Below are 11,018 nucleotides of genomic sequence, written 5' to 3' on the forward strand. Positions count from 1 at the left end.
TAAATATCTAGGAGTTCCACTGCATGCCTACAAGTTCAGTGCACAGTACTGGAAAGAGCGCATTCCAGCCCTCCAACGCTACACAAATACCTTTGTCCCGCACCGTATATCAATATTTGGAAGAGCAGAAGCCTGCAACATGTTTTTGGCAACCAAAGTTTTCTATGTCTTTCAGGTTCTTCACTGCGCAAGGCTTACATTCAACGTTTTCATAGGATTTTTTGAACGTTCATATGGTCTTCCAGTTTTGAACCTATGAGACGCGACAACATTTTTCGACCAGTGAGTGCTGGAGGGTTAGGGTTGGTGCATTTATATGTGCGACAGTTGGTTTCACGCTTTTTTTCGTTTTTCGGGATAGTTATCATCCGGTATTACGAGCTTTCATGCAGGTTAACCTAGTTCATGTCCTGCAAGAATTGGTGGTGTCCGCAGATTTAATTTCTAGACCTGTTTATGGGGGTTATGCGTGAGGTTTATTTTTCTCTTTCTTTTCTGACTGTTCGCTTTTCTAAAGATTAATTCTTTACTGTGTCACTAAAAAATATTTACAAAAATTTATTGTCGATGTAGTTCCCTCCGCCGCTTTATCGATCCGTATACATCACACTACCTGGACATGATGTGCTTGCAAGAGTGCGCAAAATGCCAGTTCCCCCTTCTACAAAAACTTTTTTTTACAAATACACACTAAAACATTTCCCGATAAAACATGGCTGCATAAAAAGAATATTTTCTTTGCGTCAGTTAACTGTCGCCTATGTGACGTGCCTGAAACCATTGAACACTGTTTCATTGTTTGTAAAGATGCCATTTTATTTTGGGATGTTATCTTTAGAATTAGCTAAAATATTTTGATCTCAATTCTCACAGTATCCGATATCTTGTTGCTCCGTATGATCACGTTCCATTCGATATGTTTTTACTGAAAGGCCTGCATACCATATGAATATCGCGTATGCAAGACCGATATGCAGAAAAAACAATATCCTCAAGATCGCATTTCGTTCAGATGATCACGCACTTGTCAGAAGAATGTCAGCCGGCTTGGTATCCACTTTTGATTAGGTGTTTAACTTCTCCTTACAAGTTGTTGTTATGAAGGGCGGTGTTGCTGTGTGTGATGTTCTCTCCATATGGACTGCTGTTCACATTTCATTACTTATGTGCACCTGGTGTTCATATTATTGTAAATAGTTCCTGTACATACAACATATAATTCATTGTAATAAATACCATGTTAAAAAAGTGGCTGTATAGCATAGTGGTTCCGGCGCTCGCCTTGGGACCGCAGGTACGCAGGTTCAAATCCCGCCTCGGCAAGAAAGTTTATTTTAACACGAGAGCGTAAAGCCCCAAACAGACGTACGCGTTTAGAAAGCGTCCGCACGCGCCGCGCTCACTCGATGTCACGTCGCGTCCGATAGAGGAAGAGGGCGCGCACCCAAACGATGCACGAGTTGCCGCGCATCCCTGCGCGATTCGTCACGGCTGCCATGTTCACCTACCAAAGGCGCGGAACGATGAACACAAAGCACGCAGCTTGCCCGGGCTTGCCTGGACGCCGGGCGAAGAGTCGTTCCGGAAGTCACGCTGGCTCGCCGTGGTCACGTCATAGGCGTTCTGTGGTCACGTGAGGAGCATCGCGCGGGCGACGCGGTGGCAGCTTCCGGCGCGGGCGTAAAAATTCTAGCAGTGGTAGGTGTCCACGCCGCAACGCGCCCACACGCGACGCAATCTCCGCGCCTGACGCCGTACGCGCCCAGGCGCGATGCGGCGCGTGCGGACGCTTTCCAACGCGCACGTCTAGGTTGGGGTAGGGTGCCTACATGTTAAAACGGCGTTGCATGTAGGCTCCCTAGGTTGGGGCTTTAAGGGCCCCGTGTCGGAGAACATCCGGCGTCGGCAAACAGCGTGCGATGCGGGTGGCGGAGAAAATCCCCGTCAGCGCAGGCCCTCCACGTGGTGCAAGGTTTTGGTGAACAAAAATTGAATTTCTCGAAGTGAAATCCGTCAGGAAAGTGGTAGAGTACGACTTTACCATTCGGCGTCGGATTCGCCGTCGGACTGTTTACCAATCGGCGTCGGATTGTAATTTGAATGTACGAGAAAACCTAATTCTGCTACGAGGAAACTCAAACACAAAACCCCTTTTCCAGCATTTCTACCAAACTTACAGCCGCGCGTTGCGATGCGAATGGGTCCCGATAACGCTATTGCGTTCCACACTTAAAGGCGAAGCTTAAGCGTCCCCCATTTCTTATTTATTTTTTTCTTCATTGCTGATTATGACAGTTTCTTGATACGAACCACAAAATACGGCTGGCTTAAACAGCTTTGCTGTTAATAAGCAGAGATGGCGTGTGTCCGTGCGCCTGTGTGTCCGTGTCTCCCTTCTTGTGGTCGTCTGTTTGCGCTGTCACCCAAACTTTCAGCGTGTAGTATCTAATAGACGTAAAACGTAAAATAATCAATTAAATATGCAAATAACGTGCTTACCTGTGAATAGCTCAAACGCCACGTTAGCAATGAACCACCACGCCCTTTAAGGGCCCGTTTCACACCGACTATAACCTCCACAAGTCTCTCTCTCTCTCTCTCTCTCTCTCTCTATATATATATATATATATATATATATATAAACAACTTAATGATTGCTTCATTCATATTAGCATAAGTAGGCAGAAAAAATGTCGGGCTAAGCATGGCCTAATGTTGAAACTTCGTACGTGAAGCTCGAAATTGCGCGATACCAGTAGATCTTTATTAATTTTATTGCTTATGCTCGATGGGGATGAGGACATCTTTAAGTTATGGCAGCTGCCGTACTGTCTCTTGGCATTATTTGAAGGCTAATTTTATTGAATCTTAATTGAACGTCTTGTTGGGCGAATTGGCCTTATTTTGAAAACATAATATTAGGGCACTACAAAAACACACGCTAGGCAGAAACACACATAGACACACAGAGAGCTCTGTGTGTCTAAGTATCTTTCTCATTTGCGTGTTTCCTTTAGCGTCCTAAATTAATGATATTCAATTCCTTTGCTTCTTAAATACATTTATTCTTCGCATCTTCAAGCTTGCTAAGAGCCTAACCTTTAATTACGCCGCTTTCACCCCCCTATAGCTGAAGCAATACCAACGAAAAGCTCCACACGTAATGAGAGACATCACTTTATTTAGTAGCAGCTTCGTATAATTTATTCCCACAAAACGAAGCCGCCGAGCACATCGTTAAATGTCAGCGCGTTTCATGGAAACATCGGCCGTGAGCTGTGCGAAAGAATATTCGTTACATGGAGGGATTGGCTACAATGGCTTGAGGGGAAATACACACGAATTTGCCCACAACAACGCGCTGTAATTTAGTGGGTACCTGCGAACCGCCAGGAAGGCGAAGCACTTAGGCGCAGGGTCTGAATGTGAAGTGTTTTTTTTTTTCTGAGGAGACAACTTCAAATTGAAATCTACTGGTGGCTTGCAGTGCAGATAGAAACAGACAGAAAAATCGAGACCAGAGACGAGCGCTTCGTCTGACCTTGTGTATAACTGCGCTGCAATTCACCAATATGTTGTACCAACAAGCCCAAACAGCCACATTGCTGAAAGATATTGGTTGAACTGGCGCAGCGATGTGCCTGGTCACATTGGTTAAACAAACCTCTATCATCTGAAAACAGTACATTTCTTGTGAGATTTCACTGGAATTGCTTCTGCAAAACGTGTCAGATTTAGGGCAATATGCGTGTATCGAGGACAAACCGTCAACATAACAGAGGGCAGAAAAGTGAAGGGGGCTAACCTGGTTAGCTACCCTCTGCAAAGAAGAGAGATAAATCGACAAAAAGATGACATAAGAGAGATGAAGGAAAGATAATGGCGAGTTGCGTGGCTTTTCCTGGAGTCTTTGTATTCAACAAATTTTCACTTTAGTCAAGCTGTTACTCATCGAAAATCACGCATATCTGTATCCTAAATAACTTTAGCGTTGTTGGTAGTACCATACCAAAGGGGGTGTCTTATCACAGTGCACACTCCTCCCGAATAGCGTTGTATAAACTAGAATATGTGCTGAATATATGTATGTCGCCGGACATTACGAGAATATTCGTGCGAGCAGTAACAAATATTCTCGAAATGTCCGGCGGGACATGCAGATCCGACCTACATGATAGAAACGATGGGAAGGAAATCATATGTGAATTGGCTAATCAAATGCTCTTAATTTGTTCATTCCATTCCTGCGTGTGTGACGTAACTGAAACAGTCATGCGCGCATGTGGTCGAGCGCACCCGTTCTATGTAATGTGACACAGATGGCGATCATCTCACAGAACTAGTTGGCACTGGCACAATGGCACCATATGCACTATTGTGGCCTAGTCGCTAGACTGCTGATCCATCCGAAGATCCATCCCGCCATGCGTCACGTAATGAAATTTGAAACCAAAGCTTTCGTCGCGAAACCTCCGGGACATGTGTGAGCTTGGTTACTGGGGGATGCGGTGTTGTCGGATAGTTCATACATAAAACAAAATTGAATTACTTGCACGATTATGAGATTCTGTCCCCTCAGCTCGGCTGCCTGATGCTCCAACTTATTAGCTATTTTTATTTATTACGCCTTCCAGCCATTACACAAACTAGCTTTCTGATATAATCACCGCGTGTTCCTGGTTGATTCAAATTTATGGTTAGCGAAAGAGAGTGTATTCGGTTCATGTCTGTATGCACTCCACCACTTTCTTGTCCACGCGGGACTGGCTCTCGAGGCACTTAGTGTGTATTTACAGGCTGTAATCACGTTAGGAAAAATACTTTTTTGTATCACGTGTTCTATAAGGCCAATCTATAATGGTGACCTCGAATGGTCGACCATAACACTTTCAACTAGAGTGTACTATAATGGGGGAGGGGGTCCAGCGGGCGCCTTAGCAAGCTCCGAGGGTGAAGCAAAAAACGCGGAAAATGTGGCGGAGCTGCCGTCGCCTTTTTTCTGAATCTCCGACCAATAAACGTTGGCTCCGGCTGTTTCGGCAGCGCTCATTGGCTGAGGCGAGCTCGCGGGCGGAGTAGCTGTCGTCTGCTCGACGCACCGTCGTTGTTGCGTCGATTGCGTTCTTTCCGCCGCTCTTTTTCCATTTTATTTACAATACATCGGTGGGGTATAATCTCAGTGTTACCGCCACCTAGTATCCGCCTGTCAAAGCTCCATGCAGCTGCGGTAGGGTCTGCGACGGGACAAGCGTCCGGCCGGCGAGCGGGACCGCTCATTTGGAAGAAAGTGACGGTGGCGCCACCTGGATTTTCAATAAAAAATGCCTCCGCGTAGAGCCCTCGTTGGACCCACTCCCCTAATCTAGTACACTACTTTCAACGAAGAAACCGCGTTCATCGCACCATCTCCACGTGCTGTTCAAGCGACCATTATTCTGGTTCCTCCTTTCCGGGCGCAACAACCCGAAGTCAAGTTCGTAGAAGCTCAAGGACTGTTCCACCTAAACGGTATCACCTCTGAAGATGCTCGCTTTTCCCACATCTACTCCTTCTCCCTAGTGAGGTCGTGCTGGAAAAATACGATGTCTTCTCCAATCCAACCGCGATAAACGAGTAAAACAATTTAGGCCGCTGTTCTCGAGCTTACCATGCTATCTGATTGTAAGCGTCTGCAACACTTTCAAGGAGGAACTCGAAGACCGCCGAACTACACAACTTCTCCGTCACATATATACAAGCAATGGTAGGAGATTGAGCAGCAGTTGTTGACCAGCCAGAAGCTTCTGCGGCAGCGTTTCCTGCAGCAACAACCAGTGGCCGTGCAGATGATCCTGGCCACAGCGTCAGACCTTTCCCCGTCGGCGTTGAGTGTCCACGCTGATAAAATCATGGGAGTTCCCGGACAATCCTCCGCCACACCAGCTGTTGCATCTGCGCACATTTCTGACCTTTCTGTGGTTTCACCGCACTGCCCATCTCAATCTGCCGACTCACCTAACGAGATCATGGCACTGCGCCTAGACATCGACAGCCTCTGAAAACTTGTTGCTTCCATGCTTCCGCAAACCCAATCAAGACGCAACCGCGGTTCGTGCGCTGGGTCCTCCAGGAGATCGTACACTCGCCACACCATATGCCGCTCTGGATCCCCGCTCCCGCATCGCTAAATCCGCAACGCGGCACTCGCTCTTGCTGGTACTACCAGGCTCTCGATGCTGCTGCAGAGCGCTACCCACGCCCGTCTGCCAGTCCGAAAAACAACGAGAGGGACCACTAATGGCGACGATTTGGTAAATGGGTTTCACCGCCCACTGAAGGTAGCCCTTATGGCACACGGCGTTCCTGATCAGTGGGCCATTACTCTTGCCTGTAGTCCTTCTGAAGTTTCCCACAGCTATCAAGTAAGATCTCTTCTGCTCTCCTGTCCATCTCGTGCACGGCGCGTCTCTACGTCCACCTGTTGAATTCATCTGCCCTACACCCACGAACCCATTTGACCATCAGTAGTACGCCGACTACTTGACCTAACATGTCACCAAAAGACGACAACGATAAACTGCGCGTGCAAAGGCACTGGCGATTTGGCATGAGCGCGCCTCACGGAACAAACGCCTCGCCAGTGGTTGCTCCTACACCTGAACTACTATCTGCAAATATGTTCCTGTTTCCTTTAGTTTATTAAATCATCGGCAGCCAACCACGGCTGTGGAGTCGCAACACGACCAAAGTGTTCTACAGTTATCCTGCAACACCAAACGAAGTCAATATAGAACACCTTTTATATTTCGCGATATTGAGACCCGGCCTATGTCTTTCTCCGGTTGAACTCCACTTGAAATTTTCTTCAGCCGCTCTACAAGGGACACCATCTCGACCTAGATCGCAACGTAAAGACGTTCACAATCTATGCAAACGGTTGCGATACTGTTGTGTTCATGGCTGCATCAAGCCGACTTTTGTCGAAAGCCGTCTCCCTGCATCGTCCTTTACCATTTCTTGTTTTGCTTTCCATGCGACAGTTTCAGCTTTCAGCTTCAAGTACGTCATGCCGCCACTCTACTTCTCGTCGCACTGTACAGTGGCACGACTCCATCTCTAAGCCATCTCCATCTCTAAAGCTCCATCCCAGGAAGCCCGGACCGAGGAAGACAAAATCTCTCCTCCCCCACCGTCACTGCCACCCTACCTGGGTCAATGGGTAATATTCTGTTGTCGAATGATTAGTGCCTCAGGCAGCTGCGCAGAGGTAGCTGTGCTCGAAACCAACCATTGTTTCAAGATGGTCACTCATTATGTGCTAATGTGTGCACACATGTCTGTCTTCTACGAAGCTCTCTCACGCCGACATGGGTAACCGTAGATGGGAGAATGGCTAGTCACCGCTGTGCGAAGAAAGTCTTTGACACTGACTTGGAGCACTGGGTGTGCCACTCGGTCTGTGCTGGTCTTCAGTAAACCTCCTTAATGCAAACTTCGCTCACTGGGTATGTGCTAGTAGGTGTGCGCCACTATTCAATGAATATCTTCGACACCGACTTCGGTAACCAGGTTTGAGCCACAGGAAATGGGCCACTCTGCAATGAAGAAAAATATCCCTTAAGTGTTTCCGATACTGAGTGTAATCTAAGCCCCGTAACAACTGCTACTCAAGGACTGCAACCCGATGCGTTAGAAGGCTGCGGCACAAATGCACTGGGTATGTATGCGCTCACTCATGCGCCACTTCAGTCACGCTGCGGTATACAAAGATACACTTTAAAACCCAGCGCGCGATTCGCAGCCGCCTTATTCCGGGCGTGCATACACTTCGTCTTTGTAACAGTGCTTCCTAATGCACAACGCATTGCTCGAGCGCTACGTTAGCGCTGCGGCTCTGCACTGCCTCAGCATTTCAACGGTGTTTATTGGCTATTTGAACGCACGGTCTTCTTTGGAGACTTCGTACTCGTTTGGGCTTCGCGGCCTCAGGGTATCTGGCCACGTTTTAGTTGGAAAATCAGACAATTTGAGGCCGTTTGTGCATGCAGGAGAGAGAAAAATGCGTCAAAAAGACGCACCAGAAAATGCGAAGAAAGATGCACCAAGTTAGCATAGAGCTATGCACGGACAAGTAACAATGTGTAACTAACACAAATAGAAAGATATGATAGTCTTTCAAACTACTTATGCCTAGAACCACAAGCGGAAGTGTGTGCTTACTCACATAAATAAATCACCGCCCAAACACTACGTTCAGATGATTAACCAGCGAAGCGGAAACTTCCGGCCCCTGTGTTTATATCTCTGCGTTAATCCTGACGGTGCATTAAAGTGCTTCTCAATTATTGGTTACGTCTTGGTGTTTTCGTAAAGATGAGCGGCAACAGAGCCAACCACGGAAGAAGACGATGACGGAGGACGCGGATGCAACGTCACGAGCGCATTCGCGCCGTTGCGCCGAGGGGCACCAACGAGCCAGGTTTGAAAGAAAACGATGACGCTCGAGCGGGAGGAGTTTCCGGCGTACAGGCGACATATGGACGATTTGGCTAGCCACATACAGCTTCGCTGTGAAAAAGATATGGCCCCATCCCGTAGATAGTGCACATGAAAACTTTGAGCCGGTCAAGAAGGCTGTGCGGGCTAAAAAGGAAGAATGGAAAATTATGCGAAGGGCTCTGTGTAAGAACTAGATGGTACTAAACGTGGCGAAGGTCAAGCGTTGGGTCTTCAACAGCGTTACAAATCGAATAAAGAAAGACAAGGCGTTTTTGAGAAGCCTATTGTTACGGGGAGAAAACACGCTTGACAACGTATTTACACGATATACACAACGGTCTGAAGACAGGCATACAAGATGAAGCTTTTTTGAAGCCCTTGCGCGCGACTATCGGCGGTAGTCGTCTTTGTCAGTCCTGTCAGCATCGTTCGCTACTGCAGTGCCTCGTAGCATGACGCCCGGCGGCGAAGGCGCTGTTCAGGCGCTTGGTAAGTTCGAGTGATATCGCTTCCGTTGAGCGACGTGAACGATATCAGAGGAAGATCCCGGTGTGGACGCAGGCCTGCAATCTCACGTGCCTCGGCAGCTCTAGATATGACATCACGAGCATATTCTGACGTTGTATCGAGAATGACTGGGAGGATCATGTCAAGCGGTAGTTTAGGGTTTCGTTCCTACGAGAATGTTAAGGAGTTGCCGGGGAGTGGCGTGGTGAAGTAACCTGGCTTCCAGAAGGAAGTCACGACGTCGGTTGCACAATGGTAGGGAGAGCCCGCGTGATCACGTACCGGGTGGTGTAGTCCGTAGACTGTTCTCCACTTGTTCCCACTAAGCGATAAAGGAGAGGGGCCAAGTAGATCAAGACCAACCCGAAAAAATGGCTCCGATGGGATTGCCATGGGCTGAAGGCGGCCAGCTGGTAGGGGTGCTGGTTTTTTGTGGTGCTGACCAGATTTACAGGAGGCGACGTAACGGGAAACGGAACGATAAATACCGGGCCAAAAGAAATGACGCCAAACACGGTCATGTGTGTTTGAGACTCCCAGACGACCAGGGGTAGGAACATCCTGCAATTGTGCGAGTACTGTCTCGCGAGTATGCTTGGAAACGACCAGCAGCAGTTCAGGGCCATCAGGGTGCCTGTTGTAAGGGTACAATATACCATCTTGCTGCACAGACATACGCAAGGAGGGTCAACTTGTCAGGTCCGTCAGGCTGAGAATGATGTCTCTCAGCTAAGGGTCATGTCGTTGCTAATCTGTGATGTCGCCAAATGCGGTAAGCGCGAGGACGCAAGTTGACTCGCCGGTCTCACGGTCTCAGGAAGATCTGGTGGGATGATGTGAAAAGCAGCCAGCGTCCTGATGCAGTCGGCCTGTCTTATACAGCATGTGTAAGAATACTATTGGAGCCGTAGAGCCCACCGACCAAGAGGCCCAGCGGGATCTTTTAAGGATGAAAGTCAGAATAGGGCGTGGTGATCGGTGATAACCATGGAATGCCGTCCATACAGAAAGGGGCGAAATTTACCCACTGCCCGAATGAGCGCGAGGCATTCACTTTCGGTGATGGAGTAATTGCGTTCGGCTGATGAGCGAAGACGGCTAGCGTACGAAATGACATGGTCGCATCCGTGCTGCCGTTGAACCAAAAGAACACCGATACCGTGGTCTCTGGCGTCGGTGCCAACTTCCGTTGGAGCGGACACGTCTAAGTGGCCTAGAATCGGTGGCGACGTGAGTCGCGTCGCCCACTGAGCGAATGCACTGGCTTGATCGCGACTCCACAAAAAGGGCCCGTCTAAGATGTTCCGTTAAAGGGTATGCGATGTCGGCAAAATTTCACACGAATCTGTGGAAGTAGCAGCAGAGGCCTACAAAGCTTCGAACGTCGTTTCCGCAGGTTGGCACAGGCAAAGTTCGCGCAGTCAAGCTGCGCGAATTTTCTCAGGATCGGGCCGATCACCGGAAGAGTCGACGTGGTGTGCGAGCGCAGTATGTTGCCGGCGGCCGAAGTGAAATTTCGTCGAATTGAGCTGAAGTCTCGCTTTGCGGAACACTGCAAGAACTGTCGAGAGAGGCTCGAGGTGTATGTCAAAAGTCAGCGAAAAGACAGTGACATCATCGAGACAGCACAAGCAGATTGACAATATTAAGCCGTAAACAGGGCGTTCATCATTCGTTCGAACGTAGCGGGAGCATTGTATAGCCAGAATGGCATCACCTTAAACTGACAGAGCCCATCAGGTGTAATAAACGCCGTCTTTTCACGATCCATGCCGTCAACTGCAGTCTCTAAATACCCGGAACGAAGGTCTATCGAAGAAAAATACTTGGAACCATTAAACAGTCAAGGGCGTCATCTATCTAGGCAGACGCTCCCTAGGCTCCCTATAAACGCTCCCTAGGCAGACGCGCAGGCGCACACGACCCGAGCCTCTGCCAGTATGGTGGCGCCATCTAGTTAAGGTGCCTGCAAACGCTAAGTGCCCGACATGTCAGTTGCAGTTGTAAGGCTTGATCGAGGTGCTCTCTGCACA

The 11,018-nt window shown here is 48.5% G+C and overlaps 1 protein-coding gene across 1 annotated transcript in view; it reads left to right on the plus strand.

Moving 5' to 3' along the window:
* The window catches only part of LOC119461608 (novel acetylcholine receptor chaperone), a 95,041-nt gene that overhangs the window by 26,583 nt on the left and 57,440 nt on the right, over window positions 1–11,018 (plus strand). The window lies entirely within an intron of this gene.

The sequence above is a fragment of the Dermacentor silvarum genome, chromosome 8 (assembly GCF_013339745.2).
Source record: "Dermacentor silvarum isolate Dsil-2018 chromosome 8, BIME_Dsil_1.4, whole genome shotgun sequence".
Lineage (NCBI taxonomy): Eukaryota > Metazoa > Arthropoda > Arachnida > Ixodida > Ixodidae > Dermacentor > Dermacentor silvarum.